The sequence below is a fragment of the Chiloscyllium plagiosum genome, unplaced genomic scaffold (assembly GCF_037043375.1).
Source record: "Chiloscyllium plagiosum isolate Xiang-an unplaced genomic scaffold, Cpla_swu_hap1 HiC_scaffold_18, whole genome shotgun sequence".
NCBI classification, from domain to species: Eukaryota; Metazoa; Chordata; class Chondrichthyes; order Orectolobiformes; family Hemiscylliidae; genus Chiloscyllium; species Chiloscyllium plagiosum.
In genome coordinates this window covers 108,175,856-108,195,885 of record NW_028270156.1, presented here as the reverse complement: position 1 = coordinate 108,195,885, position 20,030 = coordinate 108,175,856, and the positions used below count along the sequence as shown (strand labels likewise).

The 20,030-nt window shown below is 44.6% G+C and overlaps 1 non-coding gene across 1 annotated transcript; it reads left to right on the top strand.

The window, feature by feature from the left end:
• The first annotated feature begins 18,742 nt into the window (after positions 1 to 18,742).
• On the top strand, positions 18,743 to 18,834 carry trnar-ucu (transfer RNA arginine (anticodon UCU)). Its single transcript is given in 2 exon segments — positions 18,743 to 18,779; positions 18,799 to 18,834. It is a non-coding gene; the product is annotated as a tRNA-Arg (tRNA).
• Positions 18,835 to 20,030: the final 1,196 nt, after the last annotated feature.

Here is a 20,030-nt window from a genome sequence, read left to right as displayed (position 1 = left end):
CCCGGATTTCAGATAAACAGGACATTCACACACCTGGGTCAGAATCAAGACTCAATCCCCCCGACACCGAAAGGTTCCTTATCAAACAATACACGGTATTGGAATCAAATGCAGTTTTTGTGAGCAGGACATAGCACATGGGTTGAGGAAAATTGTCCATGGGGATGCTACGATTCAGGAATCTAATTGGAAATCCAAACTGTATTTTCGTTTAAAATGGGAACCCTCTTGGATAACAATCGAGAATTACTCTGTGTGTGTGTTTGTCTGTGTGTGTGTGCACGCGTGTGTGTGTGCGCGCACGTATGCGCGTGTGTTTCTGTGGTGATAGTTGAGAGTTTGTTAAATTTCTATCACGTCTCAGATTATACATATCTTTAAAATGTTTGATTCGGCATCATCGACTGAACACTACTTTGTATTTAACCCTGTGTTGTCAATTGATCTCACAACTTCCTATATACTTTTTTCAAGGCTTCATCCGTTGTCACATCTTATATTTGCTAGTCTCCTTTTCAGACTGTCCTTCAGCCACTCAGTGACATCCCAGACTCTGCAACCAGGGAGGCAGCGTGCTACCTGGTGTCGCATCTGCACTGTCACAGGCATCTGCCTGATGCCCGAACAATGCAATCCCCTTATCACTATTGCTCTCCCACTTCTTTTGTTTTCTGCATGAATTAAATTTAGAGAAGGTTCATTTAAACTCGGAAGCAACAAATGTAACTTTTCGATTTGAAAATGGAGGGAGGCAGAAAACAGGGCCACTGCTGAAATTCTGTCCAAGCAACAATGTTCAATCTTTTCATCGTTCTGTGGTTCCTAACATTTATACATTTCCTCTACTATAGTATTGAAGTATTTCAGGGGGTGGGTGCTACCTTGTTACGGAATGATGAAATGAGAATAAACGACCTAGTTGTGCAAAAATATCTAGTTGCTTTCATTCAGAAAGTGGTTGCTAATTCCTCTCCTGGCGGCCAGAGGGGATCGCTCTCCCTCACCGCACGGCCCTGGCACGAGTCACCTGTTGCCTCCTCTCGCTTCCTCGGTGTCAGACTTTCCCCGCTGGTTGCGGCCATCATTTTGTGAAGTCACTGTACAGCCACTTGCGCCTTTGCATCATTCAGGACATTGTGAGAGTGTCAGAAATAATAGAATGAACAGGGACAGTAGCACAGTGTCTCAGAAAAAAATCTGCTGCTTGTTCAGTGAAACTGGGAGGCCAGCAGTTGGCGGTATTGTACCACTTTAAACAAAGAGAGACAAGGAGAGTCTGAAACAGTTATTCATCAAATTTTAATTAATTCATTTATTGATCAACTCACGTTAACACTTCTGTTAATATCGGATCTACACCCTCACACCCAGGCGCCTCTCACTTGTCTTGGGTAGTTCTTGTGCAGGTGGCCCTATTCCTAACAACACTTGCTGCTCTTGGACTCCTTGTGCTCCTTCCTCTGATACCCTCCTCTTTGCGGTTCCTGCTGCAGCTCATTTCACAGTCGGCTACCATACATCCAGAAGAACGTAAAGTCTCACACTTGCTCATTGCTACGATGAATATTTGAATCATAAGCATTCATATTACCTGTGTGGTATTTCAATAATCCCGTGCATTGCTGAAACCTTTAGGACAATGGGCTTATAGCCGAGAAATGGGGTTTGTGTATGTGGATCTTCATTGTCTGCCAGGGCCATTCGTTAACATGTTTCCCTCTGAGCTATAAAGAACAAATGAACACAAGAAATAGCAGCATGAGTCTGGAATTCGGCTCCTCGAACCTGCTACGATATTTAATACAATCATGGCCAATCTCATCTATGAAGTGTTTTGAGAGGTGAGGAATGGCATACATTAACGCCTAGATTGATCAGGTCCTCGATAATTCGCCCACAATCGTAATAGATCCGTGCAGACGTCATTTCTCTGGTACTTTACTCACCCCTGGAACATCTGGATAACAACGACACCTCCATCAGACCTCTGTATATTGGCTTTAGCTCTGCCTTGAATCCCATCATGCCAACAAGACTCATCGAAAGAGTCTGAGTCCTCGGACTCTTTCCTCACATCGAGAAGTGGATAATTAACCTTCTGACCTGCAGATCACAATGAATGAGGGTAGTTGGTAACTCCTCCTCTACAAGTATCCGCAATACAGGTGCCCTTCAAGGCTGTGTACTCAGCCCACTTCAACACTTATTACCCTCCCATGACTGTACCGCCAAATTCAGCTCCAACTCCATTTACAGATTTATTAATGACACCATCTTAGTGGGTAGGTCTCTAACAACAGTGATACAATGTACAGGAAATAGAGCTCAGTGACATGGTGTAAAGACAATCTTTCCCTCAATGTCAGCAAAACAAGGGAACTGGCCATTGACTTCAGGAATTCGACCCAAGGACAGACACTGGTCTCTGTCGTTGGTGCTGAGTTGGAGGAGATGGACAGCCCCAGGTTCCGAGGAATAATATTACAAACAATCATTCTATCCATGTCAAATCTACAGCCAAGATAGCACATCAATGCATGAAGAAAATTTAGCATTTTGGCAATAACCCTGACCAATTTTTACATTGCACTGCAGAAAACATTCTATCCAGACACTTCGTATGGTAACTGCTCTGCCCGTACTAAAAGAAATTTCAGAGATGCATGTACCTCACCGAATCCATCACGCAAATCCCATTTCCTTCCATTACCTCAGTCGTGACTTCCCACTGCTTCAGGAATGCAGCCAATACAATCAATACACAATAGACAATAGGTGCAGGAGTCGGCCATTCTGCCCTTCAAGCCTGCACCACCATTAAATATGATCATGGCTGATCATCCTTAATCAGTATCCTGCTCCTTCCTTATCTCCATAACCCTTGATTCCACAATCCTTGAGAGCGCGATCCAACACTTTCTTAAATCAATCCAGAGACTGGGTCTCCACTAACCTCTGGGGCAGAGCATTCCACACACCCACCACACTCTGGGTGAAGATGTTTCTCCTCATCTCTGTCCTAAATGGTCTACCCCGTATTTTTAAGCTGTGTCCTCTGGTTCGGCACTTATCCATCAGCGGAAACATGTTTCCTGCCTCCAGAGTGTCCAATCCTTTAATAATCTTATATGTCTCAATCAGATCCCCTCTCAGTCTTCTGAACTCAGTGGTATACAAGCCCAGTCGCTCCAGTCTTTCAGCGTAAGGTAGTCCCGCCATTCCAGGAATTGACCTCGTGAACCTATGCTGCACTCCCCCAATAGCCAGAATGTCTTTCCTCAAATCTGGAGACCTGAACTGCACACAGTACTCCAGGTGTGGTCTCACCAGGGCCCTGTACAGCTGCAGAAGAACCTCTTTGCTTCTATACTCAATCCCTCTTGTTATGAACGCCGACATGCTATTAGCCTTTTTCACGACCTGCTGTACCTGCAGGTAGTGAAGGCCCCTCCCACCACCGCAATGTTCTTTTCCAACCTCTTCCATTGGACAGAAGATGCAAATGTTTGAAAATACGCACCAATGGATTCAGGAACATATTCTTCCTTGCTGTTATTAAAATTATGAATGGACCAGTCGTATAAGAGTTGATCCTTCTCTGCACCTGCTCAAAAGCTGTGAAACTATATTAAACTGATGTCCTTATGTAAGGTATGATTTGTACTGAAGAGAATGCAACACAATATTCTTCACTGTTTCTCAGAATGTATGACTATCATAAAACAAGCAAAATCAATCTGCATACCATACGTTTGAGTCTGGTCTGCTCGATAACGCCTTCAACCTATGTCTCCTGTGGTCTGTGTAAAAGACTTTCACTATCCATTACTTCCATGCCTCTCATAATTTCAAAAGGATCTATTTCGTCTCCCTCAGGCCTCGACGTTCATGTGAAAGAAGTGATTTATTATATTGTCCCGCATCATATGCGATGGGAGGTGGCAGGACTGCAGAGTTTATGTATGATCCGGAAGTGATGAAATCAATTAGCCTTGTCTATTCGTTGCTTCTTATGGTTTCTGGCATGCAACTATTTCTGTGTCGTAGCTTCACCAGGTTGACACCTTACGTTCAGATATACCCAGTGTATGCACTCATAGAACATAGAACATAGAAAGGTACAGCACAGAACAGGCCCTTTAGCCCACGAGATCTAATCCTAATGTCAAATATAGTAACCTAACGTACGCAACCCTCAACTCACTGCTATCCATGTGCATGTCCAGCAGTCGCTGAAATGTCCCCAATGACTCTGCTTCCACCACCACAGCTGGCAACCGATTCCATGCATTCACAACTCTCTGCGTAAAGAACCGAACTCTGACGTCTCCTTCATACCTTACTCCTAATATCTTCAAACTATGACTTCTCATACCAGTGAATCTTGCCCTGGGGAAAAGTCTCTGGATGTTGATTCTCTCTATTCACACATTATTTTCTATACCTCTATCAGGTCTCCTCACTTCTTCATTCTCTCCAGAGAGAAAAGTCCGAGCTTACTCAAACTTTCTTCATAAGGCAAGCCATCCAGTCCAGTCAGAATCCTGGTAAACCTTCTTTGCGTTTTCACCAAAGCTTCTTCATCTTTCCTATAGTAGGGCGGCCAGAACTGGATGCAATATTCCAAGTGTGGTTTCATTAGGGACTTGTACAGCTGCAGCAAATACTCGCAGCTCTTAAACTCGATCCCCCATTAATGAAAGCTAAAACACTATGTGCTTTCTTAATAACCCTATCCTCTTGTGTGGCAACTTTGGGGGATCTATGTACTTGCACACACAGATCCCTCTTTTCCTCCACACTGCCAAGGATCCTATCTTTAAGCCTATATTCAGCATGCGTGTTCCACCTTCCAAAATGCATCACTTCACGTTTATCCAGGTTGAACCCATCTGCCATTTCCTTGCCCAGCTCTGCATGCTATCTCTGTTGCGCTGCAGCCTGCAGTCGCAGTCTATACTGTCGATGACACCTGCAACCTTACTGCCATCTGCAAATTTACTAACCCACGCTTCAACCTCCTCATCCAAGTCATTTACAAGAACTACAAAGAGCAGAGGCCCAAGAACAGAATCCTGCGGGATCCCATTCAACACTGACCTCCGGGGAGAATACTTTCCATCTACAACCACACTCTGCCTTCTGTCAGCCAGCCAATTCTGAATCCAGATCGCCAAATCTCACTGTAACCCATACTTCCTGACTTTATGAATGAAACTCCTCTACTCTTCATTTAACCAGGTTTGATCACTGGCTCCAAGTAATAACCATTCATCTGCTTCCCCTTCCCTTCCATTTCTTCGTTGTCATGTCTTTGGAATGTACTTTCTACAGAGCCTTGAAAAAGTTATACAGTGCATCTTGGAGGCTGTCATTGATTTATACCATGCAGAAGGACTGGTTAATACTTACAACAGTCTCTACCACACTGATTAAAAGGCAGAGCCTTTAGGAACAGCTGAAACAAAAATAGACCAGGTTTCTTCAGGATTAAAGCACCTATTACTGCCGAGAACAGAGAGAGCTCCTGAGCAGGTGATGACTTCTCTGTATCTTGTTCAGAGTACCAAGCTGTTTAGTTGCCTGAGAAACAATCACATCGTTGCTGGCAGCAGACCGCCTTTGTCATTGCTGAATTAGTGGCCAATCATCAATGAGCTCCTTGTTACAAACCAAAGTTGCATCTGTTTATAACTCCGTTCATCTCCAATCACACTTCAATTATTATGTCACTCTCAGGTGAATTGCTGTCAAACCTTGCAGCCATCCTCCACTTACGATCTGTTTGTTAGGTCGCTCTTTTCACATTTTAGTCCACAATTAAATTCAATTCTTGCAAAAAAAAATTTTTTATATGTATTCGCCCTGAGAAAACTAAAATGCCATTTCAAAAATGCATTTTCTTGCAAAATATATGATGCACATTTTTTTAAAAAAAGTGCAGTCAATTTATTCTTTCTCTCTTCTTGCAATGTTATGCAACATTCACGTTTCTTAAAGCTTTTACGTATTCACCATTTCTATTTTAGGATAATACATCTGAATTCACAATAGGCTTTCTAGTGATGTGTATAATAAAACGGTTATAACAAACGACACCATTGAAGTATCTTGCATTGTTAATTTGAAACTTTTAAAGAAGGCCAGTGGATTACAATCTGTGTAATTTTGTATTTCATTGTTCTTTGTTGGGTGGTCTTCGAAGTGCTGAAGATCTAACAGCAATCCCAAAGTCCCCTTTCCTATGGAAGAGGACTTTTCCAATGATCGGTATTGATTCCAATAGAATTATCCTCCAGGTTCTCAATTCCTAATTCATCATCCTGGAACAAGAAAGCACGTCGAGCCAATTCAGAAGCATCAGCAGCCATTTTGAAAAGACTAGAAAACACAGGGATGGCCAAAATAGGTTCACCGATTCAAATTGCTTTCATACTTCAAACATTAACTTCGCACTCTGATAACTAAGCCACCTTTCTCTTATTTCGTTCAAAAACTTGTTAAAGGTACAGCTGTCCAGTTAAAATTATGGTCAAATTTCCTGTAAAGTCAAACAATCTAAAAATCTATTAATTTATCATTTAGCTTTAGGAAATTCTACTGGTATCACTTTTGCTATCTCTATCAACATCTGTGTGCTTGTGTGAGCATGTCTGTGTGACTGCACGTACACGAGTATCTCTCTAAGTCGAAATGTGTGCTTCTGTCTGTAGGAGTCTCTGCACATCTCTCTCAAATATGTGATTGTGTCTGAGTATTTGTACAGATTTCCGTCTGTCACACACACACAGAGACAGGGACAAAAAACACACACACACACACACACACACACACACACACACACACACACACACACACACACACACACACACACACACACACACACACACACACACACACACACACACACACACACACACACACACACACACACACACATAGAGTTACAGACAGATTGGGGTTTAAACCCCATTACAATTGTTACAATCCTGAAGACAACAGAGAGCCCATTGCACAGAGTACAGACACAGAGATACATAAACATGGAGACACACACTAATACACACAATGAGACACAAACACACTCACATAGGCACAGATAGTCAGACAGAGATAGATGGGTAGACACACACAGAATCACAGAGACAGGAACACACGATAATGCACACACACATTCAGAGAAGCACATGCATAAATCAAAACAGAATCAGTGTGCAGTGACTGACACTGTGCTGTGTCTAACCATCGGCAGCACAATCTGTGTCCATCAGCTCGTTCCCAGTTTTTACAGATGAAATGTTGATGAGAAAGTGGAACAGTCGGGTGAGGTCTCTCGGCATAATATCCATGAAAAGGTGAATCTAGTTAAACGTTCATGGTCATTTGAGCAACTGACAGACTTGTACACCACATCTGTGTAATCACTGGATGTCCAGCTGCGAAATGGATTGATTATGATGGCAAGTACTTCTGTTCTCCATAATTAAGTAGAATTAACTTGCAGTGCAGCTTGCTCAGCACCACAGTCACAAACACTCTCTGAGTAGTACGTGGTAACCCAGAGGCAATGAGCCAAACACATTAATGAATCAGGGAGAAAGTGAGGGCTGCAGATTCTGGAGATCAGAGCTGAAAATGTGTTGCTGGAAAAGCGCAGCAGGTCAGGCAGCATCCAAGGAACAGGAGAATCGACGTTTCGGCCATAAGCTCTTCTTCAGGATTTCCTGAAAAATGGCTCATGCCCGTAACGTCGATTCGCCTGTTCCTTGGATGCTGCCTGACCTGCTGCGCTTTTCCAGCAACACATTTTCAGCACATTAATGAATCACAAAAACAAGTTCACTATTTGGAACCCACTTGCTCCAGTGCTGAGCTTTTGAATAAGTTGTGTCCATATTCCAGAAAATTGAAATACGATTTCATTGGAATGTTTCAAATTCTGAACAGGCTTCAAAGGTTATATGGTGAGAAATTGATCCTGTGCGTGTGGGTATCTGAAACACGATAACACAGTCTCAGGAGTTACAGAAAAGCTCTGCAGGTCTGGCAGCATCTGCGAAGAGAAGTCAGTGTTAAAGTTACACCATTTGCAGATCTTTTAATTATTATTGCCACACTGTCAGGGTAAGGTGCAGGTTTTTGGGAATGAGATGAGGAGAGCGCGATTAAGTGTATGGCCTCTGAGAGTTTAATATTCTCTCTCCGTGACGATTGCTGATGCACCCTCACTGAGTGCATTTCAGATTGGAAGACACAGATTGCTGGTGTTTCAGAGAGTCACGCTATATGTGGATTGGACAGGATACTGGATATGAAATCTAATTATAGCTTTGATTGGATTGACTACTAGAACAGACTGAACATGTTAAAGAGGCTGTAAAGACCCCTCATTCTTTCTGCCAGCGTTATCCCCATTCCGATTGTTCAGTAATTTTTACTTTTCTAACTTCCAACCGCTCTGCTGAATTCGCCGACTCTCATTACACATGAGCTAACCTTTTCCTTCTCTCGGCAGATGTTGCATGCCCTTATCAGAGTCCTCTGAATGGCCTGTGTTTATTTCAGCGAGAATTACATCCCCTTTTTCCTGTTTCTGTGAGAGGAAACATTGTTCAATCCGACTCTTTGATATTCTGTTTGTTCACAGAGAAAGGAGGCATTGCTCTATCCAAATTCATAACATGCTCAGAAGTGCATCAATATATTGCGATGATTTTAAAAATAAAATATCTTGAACATAATGAAATTCTGATGAAAACACGAGACGCAATTCGATCTGTAAGGGGCAGAAATTCATTCATGCGAGGTGAAAGGGAGGACTGCAGATGCTGGAGATCAGAGTCAAGATTAGAGTTATACAGGAAAAGCAAAGCAGGTCAGGTAGCATCCGAGGAACAGGTTTAATCAACAATTTCGGCCAAAATACAGTCATCAGCAATGAGGCTGGGAGCGTCCAGTGTGGACAGGTAAATGGGAGGGGGTGGGGCTACGGACAAAGTAGCTAAGAGCACAATAGATGTATGGAGGTAGGGGTAAAGGTGATTGGTCGGAGTGGACGGTGGAGCGGATAGGCGGGAACTGGGATAAGGTGGTCGGAGGCGGCAATCAGGCAAATAGTAAAGCCACATTGATTACCTGGGTTTGGAGGTTCCAGAGGCTGAAGATCAGGCGTTTTTCCTCAAGGCGTTGGGTGGTGAGTGAGTGGTGATAGAGACGTTCCTGGTCCTGCATGTCTCGGCAGTTTCGCAGGGGGAGTTCAATTCTCCCTCCGCCAGTCGTTATTTTATATGATGCTCCTGACCCATCAAAACACAAATCTGAGTGAATGCACAAACAACCTCTCTCTATACATTTTACTCAGAATGATGTCAATAACAGGACGGATTAAAACAAAATGCAAACTGTGTTGAATGCAGGATGTAGGGAATCATGTTACTGTAGAGCCTTTACAACACTGACATCAGGCTTTCGGCCCATCATTCACACGCCAGTCTGCACTCCCACTTGAAACCTATCCAAATACCCAGATCCCTGTCTGATTGAAGACTGTCTGTGTGCAGTTTGAACATTCTCCCCGTGTCTGCATGAGTTTCCACCGGGTGCTCCAGTTTTCTCACACAGTCCAAAGATGCGCAGGTTAGCGTGGATTTGCAATGCTCAATAGTCATAAGTGTCCAGGTGAGTGTAGGTTAGGTTGGTTAGCCATGAGAAATGCGGGGTTACAGGAATAGCGTAGAGGGTAGTATTGGTGGGATGCATGATGTGCCAAATGGCCTGTTTCTGCACTGTAAGAATTTTATGACCCTGTGCTCCATCCCATCTTTCTCTCTAGATGAAGTGAACTGTCACCTGATCAAATATACCCTTCAATGGGTCAACGTTTGTTTTCTATTTGACAAGGAACTGCAGATGTTGCAGATCTGAGAGACAGCACAGAAATTGCTGGGAAACTCAGCAGGTCCGGCAGCATTTGTGGGGAGTGAACCTTTTGGATCCAGTGATTGTTCTTAAGAGCTGAAGGCTTCTGATTCTGCAGCTGTCAGACCTGGTGAGTTTTACTACCAATTTCTTGTTTTGCTTTCAGCCCAAATGCAGTTGGTGATGATCACGACCTTGTTATTTGATACAGCGCTGAACAGGGTAATGTGAATGGTGCAGCGTATGTACAATGTCAGCTGGAAAGTTAGATTGGAAAATTAGGTCAGTTCTCCTTGGAGAATAGAAGTCTTAAACCAGGTTTACCCTTGCCACCGCAAGAGTTGAAAGACATTCACCTTCAACAACGACCTCACCTCGTTCCAACACCCCAAAGGATCGTTACATATCCAGTCGAGATTTTCATGCACATGCAACCACCTAATTTACCGTGTCTGTTGTTCTCGACGCGGTCTCCTTGACACTTGGGAGACAGGATGGGAAAACGTAGAGCGTTGCGGAGGACATCTCTGGAAAACAAACACCAAGCAATTCCACCGTGCTTGTGCTGACTACTTCATCTCCCCTTCCCACACCAAGTGCATGCAAGTTCTGGGCATCGCCCACCATCAAATACAAGCTACTCGATGAGTGGAGGAAGAATACCTCATCTTCCTCTATGGGGCCCTCCAAACACACAGCATCAACGTTAACTTCATCAGTTTCCTCATTTCCCCTCCATATCCTCCCATCGCAGATTAAACCCTCCAACCCGGCACCACCCTCTTGACTGTCCTACCTGTCTATCTTCCTTCACATGAATCAGCTCCACACTCCGCTCTGATCTATCGCCATCACCCCGCAGGCCCTCTTTTTTCTCTGATCCCCTCATTCTTACCTTCTTCAATTCATTGTCTCAACTCTTCTCAACTTGGCCTTTCCCCTCCTACTTCAAAGGTTCAACAACAAACTTGTCTCTGGGGAGACTGATTCGAGTCTATACGTCACAGCGTGGATTCAAGACAGAGACAACGAGAGACAAAACAACCTGCGTGAGGTAAAAACAAACATGGGCTGGATTCCATTCCCATTTTCCTGTTATTGTCCAGGCTGCAGAATTACGTTGTGTGTCTCCACAAACAAAATTGGTTCCTGGTGACATGGATGAGTTTGCAGTTTCTGGCATCCGACTGTCCTCATCTCTGCACAATGGAGGTCTCAGCCTGAATTTTGGTAAAGTAAAACTGGTAGAGGATAATTGCGGTTGAGTAACTGCAGTCTGAAGACGGAACGCGCTGACAGGATTATTAAAACAGCTTGAGGTACCGAACATTTTACACTCGCCCCCTATCTCGGCCGTCAGTATGTCTAGTACTAATCGATTTAGTATCACTGTTTCGCTTACTGCCGTTAACTCAGTATTAATGAGCGTCAGAGGTTCCACCGTCTCATTTGATGGCAGTAATGCACTGTACGGGAGACCATTCATCAAGTTTATTGCCACCGTTGCCCCTGCTCATAAGAGAATAGACCATCCAATATTCGCTCCCAGTGTAGCCCAGGGGTCTGCGAGTGTGTACACATTCCAATTTCGCGCGATGTCACTTCTTTTCGCCCGCTCCTGGTATTTGAGATGAACACTGTCGTGCCAGTAGACAGTACCGCGGGGTAGCAACACTGCTTCCATCCCAAGCGTTGGTGGTGTCCTTTCTCTGCACAGACCCATCGTAATCCCGCCATCATGGTCTGATTATTGATAAAGGATCAAGTAATGTGTAAAATCGTACCCCTTGCGTAGGTTGCGGAGCAAGAGTCATTGTTCAAGAACAGCGTCGTATATCACTGGGAGAACCCCAAATGTGGTCACCCCTGATTTGTGCAAATGCAGGTTTATCCCTTGCCTTCCACTCTATTGAAGGATGTGGTTGGAAGGGTGTCAGCATTGTGATTGCAGTTAGCCTTAAGGTCGGGTGGTGGCGCGAGATTTGCTCTAATTGCTCCCCCTGTCAGGGTCAGGGTAGTCGCTGCCCGTGGAAGCAGGCAGCTTTCAGTTCTTGCCAATCTCTCGGTCATTTGTTCGGCAGTCCATGTCGGGCTGTGTGCAAACATATCCAACAATGGTAGCCAACCTCTTAATTCCGGTGTTGTATTAGGGCCAAGGCACACGTTCTGTTCCTTTCACATCCAGCAATAGCCCTTCACACCTCCCAACCTACTGGCATCGCATTTACGCCATTTATCTCATGAAGCGCCAATTCCACTACCGAGTTAGACTCGCTCCCGAACCCCGACCAATTCCCTCCAGGCTCTGGTGTGACATTAATACGCTCTGCTCTGCTTGGTGTTTGGTCCATTATTTGGCTTGGATGGTTGCCGTGCCCTGGTGCTACTATTTCGTGGAATGTATTTCGCGGGGGGAGTGGGCTGTACCACTATATTCACCATATATATCGGAGAAGGGTCTGTCTATTCCACACCACCAGGCTTCCTCATCCCTCTTCTGAGTCTTGGTTATTATTACCCGTGCCATGGCACCTCCTTCCTTGATAATATAATACTTATATCCCATGTCAGGTGTCCCTGCAGCCGTGGTTGCTTCTACTGAGTGCCAGTCACTGGGAACATAAGGATCCCTGCATAAATATTTATTGTCCCATTTGTAGTCGTACTGGTTACTAAACGGCCATGGGTCATATGTAATGGTCAACTTAGCATCCTTGGTTAAGACTACCGTCTGCGGATGTATCCCAGACGCCCCTTTCTTCACGGATCGTCCTGCCAGGGCGGCCCCATATTTGTATGAGTCTTCTCATCATTACTTGCACTTATTTGGTTCAGGTGTTGTCCGATGTGTCTTCAAGTCCAGCTACACGTTTGCAACGACTGGCGTGTGTCAACGTGGCTCGTTGGGCGAACTTAACAGCTGACTGTGTTGTAAGGAGCACTTCAAACGGTCCCTCCCACCTCTTCGACTTCCCGCGTTTCCTCCTGAAGTCTTTCACCACGATCCATCTCCAGGTTCTAGGTCGTGCATCTTCCCTTCTGCTGATTTGGGTAGTGCTGCCTTCACTTGATTCTGTATTTGAGACAGAAGTGCAGACAGTTGCCCGGTGGCACAGTGGATAGCACTGCTGCCTCACAGCGCCAGGAGACCCGGATTCAGTTGCCGCCTCAGGCAACTGTCTGTGTGGAGTTTACACATTCTCCCCTTGTCTGCGTGGGTTTCCTCCGGGTGCTCCCGTTTCCTCCCACAGTCCAGAAATGTGCAGATTAGGTGAATTTGCTATGGTCAATAGACCGTAGTGTTAGGTGTGGGGTAAACGTAGGGGAGTGGTTCTGGGTGGGTTGCTCTTCGGAGGGTCGGGGTGGACTTCTTGGGCCGAAGGGCATGTTTCCACACTGGAAGTAAACTAATGTAATCTCATCCTCGCAGTGGTCTGTTATCGGTCTTACCGTAGATCTTCAGCCAATTCCTGAATTGGACGACTTACCAAACAAAATCTCTAACGGGCCAAGAATGGCTATTCCTATCCTTCGAGATCTCATATACTTTAGCACAATTGGAAGTGCCTTTGTCCTCACAACGTTTGTCAATTTATCTTTTAAGGTAGCATTTGTCTTTCCACTGCCACCGCTGGCTGGGTGGTAGGCACAGTGTTGTCTCACTGATCTACTCTAGGGCAATATTGACAAATAGTGTCAAATTGTCGCTGCTAAGCCATTCGGGAATTCCCCATCTCGGAATTATTTCAGTTAGCAAAGCCTTGGCTCCTGCAATGGCATCCTGTTTAGACGTGGGGAGCGGTTCCACCCATTTGGAAAACATGTCAACTATTACCAGACAATGCCATTTCCCTTCGCTGGGCATTAGTTCAATAAAATACATCTCTTAATGTTCAAAGGGTCTTTGGGATTGGGGATGTTCTGCCTGACTCATCTGTATTCCCCTCGCCTCATTATTAGTGGCACAGATAACACATCATTAACAATATTTTCAGGAGTAATGAGTAAAGCCCTTAGTGTACCAGTGCGCCGAAATACTGTCGTACATCCCCCCTTTTGACACATGGTCCTCACTGTGTTATTTGGCATAGAATGGGAATAATGATCGCAGTAGACAGGGTTTACCAATGGGGCCACACATCACCCATTCACTCATTCTGACCCCTGCCGTTGCCAATTCACGCTTCTCTTCCGGCGTGGCCTGCGACTGTAACTCCCATAAGTCTGCTTTGCATTACAAATATTTGACATACACATGTCAACTGATCACTTGGCGGCTGCTTGGCTGCCGTCCTTTATGCTGAGATTGCATTTGCATTGTCTTAAGAAAGGGAATCATTATTTTTCGTGTGGGCCAAACATTTACAGACAGCGATTGATTGAGGCGAAAGGACCGCTTCCAGGAGTCAGAAACAAGCCACGGTGTATGTTGGGTTTTCCAGTGTCGGTCAAGAATCCTCTGTGTTTCCACAAGGTTCCAAAATTATGTACAACCCCGAATGCATATCTGTTGTCAATGTAAATATTCCCTATCCTTCTCTCATCCAATTTACATGGCTCAGTCAAGAGAATCAGCTCTGCTGCTTCAGCTGACAGATGAGAAGGGAGTGATTCCGTTTTGACTACTTCGTGGGTAGTTACTACAGCATACCAAACACAATCCTGGCCTGTCTGTTTGCTCCTGAATCCTGAACCATCCACAAAAAACGCAATATCCTGATTCTGAATTTTTGAATCCTGCACGTCTGGTCTTGGGCTTCAAATTTCATTAGTTACAGCGACACAGCCATGTGAGTCTCCATCTCCTTCTGTTGTGGAGAAGGCTAGCAGCATGAAGGATGTTGCATCTTTTTATTGTAATGTTAGGCATCTCCAATAGCGCAGTCTTGTATCTGAGCCAACGTGCTGCCAACATATGTGCTGTGTTTTGCTTGGAAAAGAGTAAGCTTGCAGTAGTGTTAATTCACCACAGCCGATTGTGTCCCTGGACGCTACAACAAACGTTTTCAGCTGCAGCCACGACTCGCAGGCATTTAGGCAATCCTGCCGCTACGGGGTCCAAGTTTAGCCTAAGTGTAAGCTACTTACCTCAATTTTCTCACAGTATCCTGCATCAGCACAAATGTCATGCAGCCACGCTTCTCATCTACCGTTTTTTCAAAAGGCTTGTTTGGATTCGGAATCCCCTGGGTCGGTGAAGTTTGGAGCGCCATTTTCAATTCAACTGCAACGGTCTCTGGTTCTGCAACTCTTAGCCAACGGAACTGGGGGGCCTCAAGGGTTGTGTAATGTGGGGTAAAAATTCTAAAGTAGGAGCACAAAAAGGATAGCAATTGCTTCTTTGTGTGAGGCTTGGGAATTTGCTGGATTGCTTCAACTGTCTTAACCAATGGCCTTCCCTTGTTCAGATAAGAAGTGACCTAAGAACTTCACCTGTTGTTGCACAAATTGTAGTTTTGCGAAACTAGCTTTGTGCCCATCCCTGGTTAGATGGCAGAGCAACGCAAGTGTATCTTTCTCACATTGTTCCTCTGTTGGTGCTGCTTTTAAGCATTCGTCTACATACAGCAGAAGCGCTGACCCCGGTGTTAAAACAAGAGTCTCCAGACCCCTGCATAGAGCCTCATTAGTTATGGTGCGGACTCACTGTAATCTTGACAAAGTCGCATGAATGTACACGATTTGCCTTTGAATAGAAAAGTGAACCAGAAGTGACTTTCTGGGTGCACCGGTACGCTAAAGACATTTGCTTAACCCACAGCAGAGAACCATTTACTGTCCGGTGGAAGTTGAGTTAATATAGTACAAGGGTTAGGAACATTTGGGGCGGGAGGAACAACAGCATAATTGACTACCTGCAGGTCGTGAACAAACCTCCATTTCCCCGATTCACCTTGAATGTTTGTCTTTTTGACCGGAATAATGCGGGCTCTCACTGGTGATTATCCACAGGGGATTATCACTCCAGTCTTCAGAAGGGATTCAAAGTCTGGAGTAATTCCTTTTACAGGCTCGGATTCTAATGAGTCTTGTGTTCTGAAAGGACGATACTCAGAGTTCGGGGTTATTCTTATGGGTTCACTGCTTCGAATGAACCCAATACCACGTTTGCCTTTTGCCCTGCACTCAGCAGGGACCCTTCTTAATCATGACTCGGAGACATCTACCATAAGCTAGACGTCAGGCTACCCTTTTGGCTGGGGTTACCTGGACTGCCCTATCTGCCTGAGTTAGCCAATTTAGTTTCTTCATGTATGTCCTTATGTCTGCATTGAAGCTGATACGCACATCGTCCCTGAAGACACAATCTTTCGGTTTTTTTTACCTGTAGCACCCATTGTCCCAAATCCTGCCACCTGTCGCTGGATGCCTTCACCAATGGTACTTGAGGAAATGAGCGTTCCACATCAAAAAGATAGGGTCTACTTGCCGTCACAGATACTTTGGATAAGTTTACACTGACTGCACTTCTGTGATCATTTTAATAAAATTCGCACAATAATAACTGATCTGGTGAAAGCAATCTCCTCAAACAATCCTTCTCATATGATTTGTGAGGGCCATCATGGTGTATGTGTGCTGTGCAGTGCAGCATATCCTCAGCAATAAAATAGTTGTTAATGGGATTAACATGGTTACTTGCTTCCTGGGCGAGCGAATCGCTCACGGAACTTATGGCTCTCTGGCTTAATCGCCACTCATAGACATGCATCAGGGGTCGTGAGTCGTATTGTACAGTCTGCGCTGGTAAATCTTTTTTATTACTTGCAAGCCTGTTGGGGTACTGCGCTCATCCGATTCCAATCCCTCTATGAGATCGCGAGCCATCAGAGTTGAAGGACAGAATTCCGAGTTCAGAAATGAGAATTGGAATGTTTCGCCATTACTGGTTTCACACAATAGGGGTGAGGTTAATCTTTACCATGTCACAACTCCTGATGCATCCATTGCGTCGACTCTCTGAACTGCCTTAAATTAAGGACTGAATATGTTGCCCCTGTATCTACCAAAAATATATCTGGTGCACTTTCCACATATAATACATTTTCCCTTGATACTAGAATTCGCTTCTTCTTATCAACACCTCAATGTCAGCGACCTGAAACATTCGAGTTCCTTTCCAGATACGGAGTTGTTTTTTTCTCATTCCTTGACTGTTGATATGGTATTTTACTGTCTTGGTAAGTCTGCTATTAGTTCGATTTAACTTTACTTTTTTTTTTCTGTCTGTCTGCAATACTTGCCTCTTCAAAGTCACATACTTACTTATTGGTTTCCCTGTGCTTTTATTGGTTTCAAAATACACGTTAATTTTCCATTACAATGGATATCACATAAATTTTTACAGGTCGCTGCAACAGCGAGAGCCGAAGCGCCTGTATTGAATTGTAACGTTCTATGTCGTAAGCTACATTTCCTGCTGGCTTCCAATTGCTCTCCTCATTGTGGAAGTTTCCAGTCACATTTTCCAGAGATTTGTCTGCACTTCATTTGATCGAGGCAACTGTATTTCCTGCTCAGAATGTGATCCCTGTACAATGGAGAGAGGAAAACAGAATCGCGGACAAAGCTGAGATCACTTACGGTCTGTTCATAATCAAGAAAAGCTATCCAGATTTTCCAGTCTCCTCTAACTTCAACATTACACCGTTCCCACCCTTCAGGCTCTCTGCCTGTATTCCTGATGAAGGACTGTTGCCCGAAACGTCGATTTAACTGCTCCTCAGATGCTGCCTGAACTTCTGTGCTTTTCCAGCACCACTGTAACCTAGACTCTGGTTTCCAGCACCTACAGTCATTGTTTTTACCTAGTTGAGTTTAACACTACTGCGAATCGTCTTCCAAGGATGCCTGCCTTGAAGACGTTTTCCTCTTCTCTCTACGATTTCTCCACTCTTCAGGCTCTCTGCCTGTATTCCTGATGAAGGGCTGTTGCCCGTAACGTCGAATATACTGCTATTGGGATGCTGCCTGAACTTCTGTGCTCTTCCAGCACCACTCTAATCGAGACACTGTGTTCCCAGGCTGCGACTTCAGTCTCTGGCCAGCTGCAGTGCTCCTTCTAGCCACAATACAAGCTGGAAGATTAGCAACTCATTTTCTACCGAGAGACCATGCAAACTTTAGGAACCAAAATCGAGTTATATCATTTTCGATACCGTCCGCCCTCTTCCACATTCTTCACCCACCCGCCCATCACATCTCTCCGAAGACAGATCATTGGATTCGAAACGTTAACTTTCCTTTCTCATCAGAGATGGACAAGAGCTGCTGATTTTTTTCAGACCTTTGGCTTTTCTTCAGAGAACTTTGCTTTTCCGTTGTAATCGCCAGACTGCTGGAAGCAGGAGGAGAAGTTCACAGGAGATGAAAAGAATGGCAAGGGTTGGACCTCTCCCATTGTGAAGGTAGACGAGCTAGGCTGGGGTTGTTTATCTAAACACAGCGAAGGCTGAGTGAGAAACCAATTAACGTGAACATTTTATGAAGAGGATAGATATGTATGACAAGGATAAGCCTATATTGGGAAGGAATACAGTGATATAAATGAAAGACGGGAGACAAGATATTTTGAGGAGATTTGGGAAGAATGCTTTCACCTATAGCGTGTTGTTTATCTGGAAATCATTATCTGAACATGTGGTGAAGCTAAGTGTCATGAGAACGTTTCAGCAGTCTGTAGCCGAACACGGGAAGAGCCAGAGCACACGTGGATAAGGACCAGGTACTGGAAAGTGTGACGAAGGCAGACAGACGCGAGGTGGGTGCCCTGAACGCAATGGGTCAAAGACAAAGTTGCATGCTTAAAGATCGCTGCTGGTGTGACTCTGTGGCGCAATGGAAAGCGCGTTGGCCTTCTATGCCTTTGTTCAGGTTGCGATTCAAAGGTTGTGGGTTCAAGTCCCATCAGAGTCGCGTTTTAGTTTATTGTTTTGAATGTGGTCAGACCAGACTCGGCTGTTATCTGAAAACCGAACAATATTCGTGCAGAAACCCACTGTCTCGAAACGGAACAGTTTCCTCTCACAGATTTACATTTTCGATGCCTATTTGTGATAGAGATCGATAAATATCTGTTAGCCACTAGGCAAAGCGATGATGTGGATAGGCTGGAAAAAGACTTAAAATTGTTGTGTCAGCCATGATGATATCGAATGACGTGGCTGGGCAGGATCGGTGTTCAGAATGGCCTCCTTCTGCTCCTTTGTGTCTGTGCCATTTCTGGCCCAGGCTTTTAAACTATCACAATAAGGACAATATGAATTAACCACCAAGTAATACTTTGGTCTCACCTCCATTTCGCTTCCCTCCCAGCTGGAATAGACAGCTCTTGTTTCAGATTTAGATCAGACAGTGGAGGATTCTCACAAGTTCTCCTTCAGGCTGAACGTTCCTTCACATAGGTTTCCAAGTGGACACGTGGAGCAAGCAATTGCATGGATGCTGGGGATTCAAGGGCAGATTTCCCCTTTGCTGGTCAGGAATTCTGGCCAAGGTAATGAACGTGAAGTTCTGATATTTTGAGTCTTCCTCTGTACTCTTGCGACTTTACTAATTAAACTGAATTTCAATTTGCCCTTACAAAACATTATTCAGTCTTCACTGTTTATACAAACCATGCAACGTGCTCGTGGATGCAGTAGGCTGAACATTATTCACGTTGTGTGCAGTGTGGGTCGATGCACACGTGGAAAAGGACCAGGTACTGGAAAGTGTGATGAAGTCATATGAACATGCCAAAGGACGTTGGTGAAATATCAGTGAATCGAATTTTCTGACGAATTGAAGCCGATAGAAGGAAAATCCCAGTACAGTGGCGACATCACGTTGCCTGTGATCAACGCAGGATACCATGGTATTTGTACGCAGTATTCAATAAAGCCGATTTTCACCACATTTTTCTATATCACTTTCTTGAACCTGATGCTTCATAATCGATGATCCATGATCGGTATAACCTCCTATGCACTATGTTTCATGTCAGATCCACAGAAAAAAAATGAGTAATTGGGTTGAGGGTCCCAGTGGTAAGTTCAGGAGCCATTCGTCACCATTAGATGACAGGTCCAGTGGTGCAATTAGTTAGTTTGCTATACTTGCATGACAGAACG